The sequence below is a fragment of the Lactuca sativa genome, chromosome 5, assembly GCF_002870075.4.
Source record: "Lactuca sativa cultivar Salinas chromosome 5, Lsat_Salinas_v11, whole genome shotgun sequence".
NCBI classification, from domain to species: domain Eukaryota; kingdom Viridiplantae; phylum Streptophyta; class Magnoliopsida; order Asterales; family Asteraceae; genus Lactuca; species Lactuca sativa.
This window is the reverse complement of record NC_056627.2, coordinates 224,714,374-224,725,242: the sequence shown is the minus strand read 5'-3', so window position 1 is coordinate 224,725,242 and position 10,869 is coordinate 224,714,374. Positions and strand designations below refer to the sequence as shown.

General features: G+C 33.1%; 1 long non-coding RNA gene across 5 annotated transcripts; it reads right to left on the bottom strand.

Annotated features, from left to right (window-relative positions):
• Nucleotides 1–3,765: 3,765 nt before the first annotated feature.
• On the bottom strand, nucleotides 3,766–7,264 carry LOC122198283 (uncharacterized). 5 transcript variants are annotated; one of them, XR_006192627.2, is made up of 3 exons: nucleotides 5,382–7,264; nucleotides 4,712–5,247; nucleotides 3,766–4,074 (listed from the first exon to the last, which is right to left on the bottom strand). It is a non-coding gene; the product is annotated as an uncharacterized LOC122198283 (long non-coding RNA). The 5 variants fall into 5 exon arrangements; XR_008232406.1 differs by having other exon boundaries at nucleotides 4,712–4,795; XR_006192623.2 differs by having other exon boundaries at nucleotides 4,712–5,451; nucleotides 5,544–7,264.
• Nucleotides 7,265–10,869: the final 3,605 nt, after the last annotated feature.

The following is a 10,869-nucleotide window of genomic DNA, read 5'->3' as shown; positions in this document are numbered from 1 at the left end:
AAGCATAAAACACATATTACTCAAATAATACAATCTTATTATTTCAAAACGGGTTACAAAGGTTAACCTAGACTATTACATTGCTAAAAATGACAAGCTCGGAAACATAGGCATTACAACTATCTAGATTTGAAATTCTTGAATTCAAGTTATTTAATTCCTTTTCATATGATGTTTGTGGAATTTTAAACGAAACAAAAATGGATTGTATCTTCTTGATCAGTTCATCTAGTTCACTGATCTGCACACTGAGAGGCTTCGCTGTAAAGCACACATCCTCTCGCTCCTTAGCCACTTCGTTTCCACCATCAGTGTTGTATCCTCTCATCTGGGATACATCTGACACCATCAGACATCTTCCACCAGCATCACCATTCTTCGCCACATAAACCTTTCCATGAGAAGGCTTTCTCACTTCATCATCTTTTGAGTCGGTTGACCATACCTGTACGCCACTGAACTTATCATCATCTACCGAATCCTGCATAACAAGAGTATTCATAGAGGAATTAGTAGCAGCTTTCTTCCTCTTAATCTCCTCCAGTCTTTTCAGGAGACTTGCTTCTTCATCCTTCTCCTCATCTTTCTCTGCCATCTTCTTCAACACGCAATCTTTTGCGTAGTGATTTTTCCCACCACAGTAAAAGCAACTGACACTAGAGTCAGCTTCACCCTTCGCTTCTTTCTTTGATTCTTCAACCTTCGGCTCCTCTTTCACCTTTTCAAAGCTGTAGCTTCCCTGCCAATTTCGGTTCTTGTTGGTAGGGAACTTCTTCTTGATGAACCCTCTGGGATTTGACACCATCATAGCATAGTCTTCAGCTGTTAAATCGTAGTCTCCCAGATTCAAATCTTCTTCTTCTTCTGCTGCATTCTTACCTTTGGACAGAAGCGCCAAAGACCCCAAGTTTGAAACCACGCTTTTCTCTTGTAACACAATCTTTTCCTGGGATTTCAGAATCCCCACCAGTTTTGCCAAAGAATACGATTTGAACTGCTCATGCGCTTTAACCGTCGACACAACTGCCCTCCATTCGGGACTTAGGCCATTCAAGAAAGTGACCTTCTATTCGATGAGCTTCCTTTCAATGTCATGTTTGATCATTTTGCTGAGAAGATGATTAAACCAATCAAATGTTTGCGTAACAACCTCCTCTGGCTTTTGCTTGAACTCTCCAAATTCAAAGAGAAGTAGAGTCTGAATTGAGTGCTCCAGATCTTCATCTGTGGAGTACAGCTCTCGCAGCCGATCCCAGATTTCCTTTGCTATACCACAAGAACTTACTAATCGAAACGTTTCGGATTGAAGAGCGAATCGAATTAGTCTCAATGCCTTAATGTTGCATTGAAACTTCTCCTTTTCGTCCTGAGCGATGTCTTTCACATCTTTTAATAGATCATTATACTCCTTTTGAGTTTTAATGATTCTTAAAGTGCTTGAATGAGAGAAAGGACCAGATGTGATAGCTTCCCATATCAGATACCCATTATCTTCAGATCCAATAACGTAATCTTCAAAGTGGTGCGTCCACACTTCATAGTCTTGAGTGTAGAGGATTGGAATCTTGGTTGTTGATCCTATGCTGTTAGAGACGTTGATAGGATTGGATTGAGAATCGTCCATGCTTGATCGTTTAACCTGTTATAAGATCAGACTTTGTAATACGTAATATTAGGGCAAGATGAATAATTAATGAGATACGTCAATTATGGAGTGACGGATCAATAAATATCAATGAATGCGGAATAAACCCTAATCACTTCTTTCACAGAAGAGATGTGTATAATTACACAGTCTCCTGCTCTGATACCAATTGATGAGTTGAAAAACTCTTTGATCGTTTAGATCTTTAAACAGCTTAATCATAATAATACGAACAGAAATATCAAACACAGAATGAATCAAAATATGCTGAATGATTCAATAGATTCACGCTTCAGCAGAGCTCGATAAAGAACTTCCGTTGTAGAGGCTGTTTAGGGTTACAATCGATAAAAGTATTCGTTGTGAATGATCGACTCCAAAAACTAACGTACAAAGATGCATGCAAGCATCTATAAATACTAAACCCTAATAAATAAATCACGGATGGACAGGCCCAATCCGGATACAAAATTGGACTACGAACCGAGCCCAAGACGCAACACCTAATGGACCCTACATATATATATATATATATATATATATATATATATATATATATATATATATATACACACTAGATGTGTACCCGCGCAAAGCGGCGAGGATATTATTTCCTTTTAGCAAAGAATTTTCCTTTTGTACCAAGTCGTATTGGTCGCAATTTAGGTTTGTGAGTTGGTATTGGTTCTTTAGGGTATGCACAAGAATATAGATTTTTTAATCCGCCACTAAATATGAATTTCATAAATTATAATATCTCATAGGTTATGTGTACGTATAAAACCACAGAAGCCGTAGATTTAGGAATAAGATAAGTGGATGTGTGAGTTAGCCGTTGTAAAGTTAAAATAAATAAATGAACTAATTATTTATTTCGAAAAAATAAGGTAGGCTTAAATACTAGAAGATTCATATGTTATGAGAATGTTGGTTATTAATATGAATAGTATGTTAAGGTAATGATTTTTTTTCATTATATTTGTTTATGTTTAGAATTGTTATTGGTATTTATATTTTTAGTTTATTTCCTTACTTATCCTGGTAACATTTCATACAACATACTTCAAGACAGGTTTGATTTGACAAATGTATTTACCAATTTATATAACCTTCAATCGACATAATTTGTGTAGGCTATATAAAATCAAAATAATCATCCAGTTGAAACAAATTTCACAAAATTTAAACTCCGTCATGAATAACTCGCAATTTGAAGTAAACATTTAATTTTAACAAATATTTTAGCTGCATCGTAAAAATATATTTTTTTTTGTGGATAACTCACATTTGTTTGGGGATAACTTTATACTTTTATTTATACAGAAAAAAAATATATCTATGAAATAACAAAAGATGTAAATAGATAAGTAAACAGTAATAAAGTATTATTTTATACTTAAAATGTAAACTTTATAATTTGTCAACTATAATAATTTTTTCTTCAAATATATTAATAATGCTATAAATAATTTATCATCGTTTATAATTTTAAAACTCATTTTCACCCTCATATTAACACCATGACTATTTAATAAAAAAGTCAAATAAATTAAAGCCGAAATAAATTTGCGCCCAAACACAAAAAATTGATTATTTATGATTGATATTAGGATTTATAAACTCAAAAGCAGTAAGTCGTTACAATCTATGAATAACTATTCATATTTTTTTGAACTAATCAATATTATTTTACTCCTAAAGCTAACACCTAATATCACTTATATTTATGATGAGACTTCAACTTTCGACCTTAAAGAGGAAGGACACCACCAAATGTTGTTGGTCTAAAAACCCATTAGTAATAATTGTCAATCTCACTAACAAATATTAGACGATTAAAATTAAAATTTGAAACAAAATCAATTATTAATGGCAATAGAAAAAATTAAAATAATGAGAATTAGCATATGTTGTTTCAGATTAATAGTTTCTTTCAATAGAGAGGCGGCGAATTAATTTAATTTGGGTGAATAGTTCCGAGGAATTATATTGAACATCCTTCAATTTGAATTACTAAACAGTTTTAAGATTCTTATATTTTTTATTACCCTCTTACACAATATTACCAAAAAAACATATTTTAGTTTTGAACCGATAGACTTTTTAAAAGAATATGGTTGAAATGTTGTTTTCTATACAAATTAATTACTTTAATTCTCATGTATATTTTCATTAATTCTAAAAACTCTTTATGAGAACCTATATTTGATTAAAACAAAATAAATATATAAAAGAATAATAAATGTAAGTAACTCATAATGGTTATCACTTTTCATAACGAACAAAGTTCTTATAACACCATTAGGATCCAATCCGGATATAGCTTGGAAAGAATAAGTGGTGTATCTGAATCAGAGGTTGCACAATATGTGGGATGCATTGCAATCCATTAATAGCATGTTGTAAAAGCATATCTAACTTCATAAGAACTGCATGCCATAAGCAAAATCAAGTATGTTATCATACAATAAAATTAATAAGATAGTACGAACTGAAACATACCAAAATAAGGCTTAAATCCTAATAGCGAGTAATATTTCTGTTTCAGTAGGGACATTTGAAGATTGGACATCAATGCATATTCCTCATTATTATTTGAATACCATCCATTCCCTTTGTTGACAGTAAGAGAATATATTATTTTAAAGTGCATTCCTTACCACCAAATGACTACAGGTCACTACAATTACCATTATGTAGCATTTTTGTAAGACTACTCGCTCAAGCCCACACATAAACATTACTCACTATCTATAAAATCAAAAACAAAGCTCATCTTCGTCAAACAGTAGAGAGGAACCATAAAACACAAATCAATTTAATATAAAATCATGGCCAAATACTAAATATTTCTATTTTTAGATTGATTAAAACGGAAACATTTAAAGATATTCATGGTTTTCAGGTAGTAATTTCCCTGAAATCCGGTTGTTTAGATAAAAACTTATTCATAATTGTATAATGTTGAAGAATATGCTTATGATATTTACATTTATATGCATGTTTCAAATATAATAAAAAATATATTTAAATTATACTCCATATAAAAAAATATTTGAACCTTACCTACGAGAAGCCACACTTGAAATGCTTAATTTGCTCCGTACAACCATCATCCCCTCTTACTAAATGCACACTACAGAGTAACCCCTAAAGGTAAAATGGGAAGAAGTAAGCTACAATTAAAACTTTAAAACCATGATTAGGGAGCTGATTAACTAAAGTTTCTTGTTGGTAATTAATATATAAAGTTAACTTATTAAAAGTACTAAAATAAATAATAATAATAATAATAATAATAATAATAAAAGAATTACACGATAACCTCATATTATTCATGTAACAAAAGAGATGTTATTAATAAAAATATGAATACATGCCTTTATAAAATAGACGACCTTAAGCATAAAATATTTGTCTTCTATTTTAAGACCTAGTTTTCATTAGATGCTGTCAAAAGACCATAATCGATGGGCATCTTGGGCGTTGAACCAAATCATTAATAACAAAGTTAAGGGTTGTTTCCTGCCAAACCAACAAAAGATTCTTTTGGGGACATACCTGATGCGATTTCAACTTACGTTGTCCCTTAACCTTAGAACCTAAAGTACAACTTATAGGAAATTAAATTAACAGAATTTTTGGGATAGAAATTTGAACCCAAAATACAACTTAACATAAATCAAGTTAAAATCAAACAATAAAACTCCCTAATGACTAAACCTCTAATTATTACCTTAAAGAGGGCCAAAATCTTATTCGATGATTTTGGGTTGTCTTTTTGAGATATTAGTTGCATTTGACCTCTATAAAATGTTAGCAAGATAACCAATAAAATTTGCAGTGTCATTACCAACAATATTTATAGATTTATACATAAAAAGCCAAAGCAACTTACATATTTCCAGCAGCTAACAACCAGCTAAACCTGGATACAAGCATTCAAATGTGTGGAGCCCTGAATGACGTAACTCATGGATGGGTATTCACCACAAAATTCAGCCTGTCGTCAAATGCACTCCAATATTGTTTCTTAATGATCCATTGATACATGCAACACATACTACCTCACAAATAATAATAATAACAATAATAAACTTAATTTTCCTTAAACACAAACCGAGTGATAAAACCTCGAATACATATATGAGAACAGAGAAAGATACTCAAATAATGAAATTTCAAAATAGTTGAAATAAAAACTTTATTCCTCGAATAAAATGGAAAATGACAATAGGAAACATCTATTATAGATAGAAGCCCCGGATCTTAGATTCTTGTTGATCTCAAATTTTCATAAAGCAATTCCAACAAACTCTATAAGCCATTAGTGGAAGAAAATCTATTAGAACTTTTTCATTATCATATCATATGGTATCAAAATTTGAATTCGTTTTTTAAACAAACTTACATTGACATACTTGGACGTGTGTGTGCGTGATAAGGTGATAAGAAGCTAACCAGCGTAACTTTGATCCCACCTCACACATAAAGACAAATAAACCATGATCATAAATTAATTTGGCATTTAATAAGAATCAATTTTAACAATTTCTAATTTTTAGTGTTCTGATTATAATACCGTGCAAAACACATAAACTCATATACACATAAGAGAACCATAATCAAATATTAGACTTGTAGCATGTCTGAAGGTGACATTTTTTCCATTTGCATAAAAAATACATAAAACGAAGAAGCACACTGTGAGAATTTGACCATCCATTTCTGTTTGGAACAAATATGAGATAAAAGAAAAAAAAAAAACAAAAACCTAATTTTTTTTAGCAAATCAAAGATGAACAGAAAAAAAAAAGCAAATACGTTTTGAGCGAATATGAGATAACAAAAAGCAAAAAATTAAATCTATAAATGCCTACCCAGCAAAATGTTGCTTAATCTCGACAATAAGTTCATGTATGCACTGCAACCTGCAAAAATTACAGAAAAAGAAAGCACAAGAGGTTGGGGATTTGTAACTCATTGATAAAAATGAAAGTTTCTTTGGGTTTTTCTGTGATGCTAAGCGGTGATGGGTGTGTATCAATGTGCTTTTATCGTGGTTTTAGGGTTTTTTAGACTGGTATGAAGAAGAACGGTTCGGCAGACAAGGAGGGTGACTTTCGCATATGTCTCCAGATGGGTTTTCATGAGGGAATAGGGGCTTCGTCCTATTGGAGGTATTTAATTGAGATAGTGGCGACTGGGTGGTGGTGCTCCAATGGCGTCAGGCGTAAATCGATTCATGTATACACAATCAAACATGCACACTGTTCAAGAGAGAGAAAGTGATGTACCTTTGAGGTTATGATTGGCCGAGAAGAGGAGTGGAAGATATTGGAGAAGGGAGCAGTTGATGCTTGGCGGTGGGCTTTTAGCACGGGAGGGAACAAACGGACGTAGACTTTAAATTTTGGAAATTGAATTAACATGTGACATTTAGAATACACCCGGATATCAGGTAAAGAGATCAGATTTGTTGAAGATTATAAGGATTTAAATTCGGATAAAAGTTAAATTAATATTTAAAAGATTATTTTATTGATGGTTAGTTGTACTATTAGCTTAATTGTTTGGACGTCTTAAAAAAATAATATTATTACATTGAATATATTTTTAGAAATAGTAAGATTTCTTTTATAAGATAGTATATATATATATATATATATATATATATATATATATATATATATATATATATATCCTCCTCCTTAATAAATGAAGATTTTTTTGACACATGTCAATCTCTCATGAGTTTTGACACTTGTCATTTTGTGGTATTTTTGAAATAAATATTATCCACTTGTCAATTTTTGGTTTGTTTCAATTTTTAAAATTAAAGTCATATACTTATATATGTAAAGTATTAAATATCATATATATGATATTAAATTGCAATAAATATTTTTCTTCCTTTTTCTTATTTTAAAGTTCATTAAAAAATATTTACTGTTTACACTTTAACGTTTAATATATTTTTTTAAAATCAACCCGTATAATATACGGGTCTCACACCTAGTGTGTGTATATATATATATATATATATATATATATATATAGGGGAGCGTTCAATCGAGAACATTTTTTATCACAAAAACATTTGAGAACAATTTTGAAAAACACAATTTTTTTAATTAAAATTATAAAATAATAATCATATAAATCAAAAAATAGTTACAAACAATTAAAAAGCTCACTAACTAACACCACTCACCACACACCACCACCACCCATCACTAACCACCACCACCAACTACCACCCACCACCCATCACTAACCACCACCCACCACCACCACCAACCACCACTCGCCACCACCATCACCACCTGCCACCACCACCTACCTCCACTGCCTCCCACCACTACCCACAACCCCTACCTCACACCCATCACTACCCACCACCACCAACCACCACCCATCCCTAACCACCACCACCCACCACCAATCACTACCCACCCACCACCACCCGTAACCACCATCACCACCCAACCTCCACCACCCATCACCACCGCCCGCCACCACCACCAACAACCACTAACTACCACCCATCTCCACCACCCGCCACCACCACCCACCCACCACAGCCACCACCACCACCATCTGCCACCACCACTACCCACCACCACCAACCACCACTCACCACCACCGTCACCACCCACCACCATCACCACCCAACCACCACCACCTGCCACCAACACCCACCTCCACCACCCATCACCATCGCCTGCCACCACCACCTATAACCACTACCTACCACCTATCACCACCACTACCCACCACCACCAACCACCACCCACCACCACCAACCACCACCCGCCACCACCATCACCACCCAACCACCACCACCACCCATCACTACCTACCACCCATCACAACCCACCACCACCTGCCACCACCACCACAACCACCACCCACCACCACCACCCGCCACCGCCACACATCACTACCCACCACCACCAACCACCACCCACCACACATCACTATCCACTACCTATTACCACCCGTCACCACCACCGCCCACCACAACCAGCACCCACCACAACCACCACCACCACCAACCACCACTCGTCACCACCATCACCACCCACCAGCATCACCACCCAACCAGCACCACTCGCCACCACCACCCACACCCACCCACCACCACCAAAACCATTACTCGTCACTATCACCACCACTTGCAACCACCCATCACCACACACTACCACCACCATGCCTCCACCACCCGCCGCCACCACCCCCCACCTACACAGATTTGTTATTCTATTTTTGGTTCATTAGGTTTTTTCTTGTATATAATCACATGTGATTATATGTATCGAGTCACATGTGATTATATATATCGAATCATATATGATTTATATAATCATATGTGATTATATGTATCTAATCACATATGATTTATATAGACATCATTATTTTTATGTCCCTATAAATCATATGTGATTAGATACATATAATCACATATGATTATATGTATTTAATCACATATGATTACAGTAGACAAAGAACAATTATTGAATCGAGAATGTGACAATTAATCTCATCCACATAAATCATATATGATTGGATACATATAATCACATGTGATTATATATATTTAATCAGATATGATTCATGTATACAATATTTGTTTTTGCGGTTTCGACTAAATAATTGCTTTTGTGTAATTAATCACATGTGATTAAATATATATAATCATATATGATTTGAGGTGGACAAGATGCATTTTTTCCTTCTCGATTCAATAGTTGTGCTCATGTACTTAATCACACACAATTATACATATAATCACATATGATAAAATACATGAGAACAACTATTGAATCGATGAAGAAAAAATGAATTATGTCCACATAAATCATATGTGATTAGATTCATATAATCATATGTGAATATATTTATTTAATCATATGTGATTAGATTCATATAATCACAAAGAAAAAATGAATTACCTCCACCACCCATCACTATCACCACCACTTGCAACCACCCATCCGCCCATCACCACACACCATCACCACCAATCACCACCGCCCCACCTCCACCACCCGCTGCCATTACCCCCACCTCTACCCTACCTACAAAGATTTGTTATTGTGTTTTTGATTCATTAGATTTTATCTGGTATATAATCACATGTGATTATATGTATCGAGTCACATGTGATTATATGTATCAAATCATATATAATTTATGTTATTAAATACATAAAATCACATGTGATTAAATACACGTGAAAAACTAGTGAATCGAGAATACCAAAACAAATATTGTCCACGTAAATCATATGTGATTAGATACATATAACTACACGTGATTATATGTATTTAATAAAATATTATTTATGTGGGCCGTATTTATTTTCGTGTTTTCAATTTAATAATTGGCATCTTGTATTAAATCACATGTGATTATATGTATTTAATCACATATGATTTACATGGACAATATTTGTTTTCACGTGTTGATTCAATATTTGTTCTTATGTATTTAGTCACATGTGATTATATATATTTAATCACATATGATTCGTATGGAAAATATTTATTCTTGCGTCGATTCAATAATTGTTCTAATATGTTTAATCACATGTGATTATATGTATTTAATCACATATGATTTATGTGGAAAAGATTCATTATTTCTTTCTCAATTCAATAGTTGTACTCATGTACTTAATCACATGTGATTATATGTATCAAATCGCGTATGATTTATATTGATAATATTCATGAGTCAATATTTTTTTCTTATGTATTTAATCATATGTGATTGTATGTATTAATCACATTTGATTAATCTGGAAACAGAAAAACTATTTAATCAAAACTCGAAAATGAATCTTGTGTAAAGATTCTTATGTGACTAAATGTACAAGAACAACTATTGAACAAGAATGTGAAAATGAATATTGTCCATGTAAATCATGTCTAATTAGATACATATAATCTCATGTAATTAAGCGCACAAGAACAATAACTGAATCAAGAACGCGAAAATAAATATTTTCCACATAAATTCTATGTGATTAGATACATATAATCAACTGTGATTATATGCATTTAATCACATATGATATATGTAGACAATATTTATCTTTGTGTTCTCGATTCAATAGTTGTTCTTTTGTATATAATCATATGTGATTATATGTATCTAATCACAATATTTGTTTTTGCGGTTTTGACTGAATAATTGCTTTTTGTGTAATTAATCACATG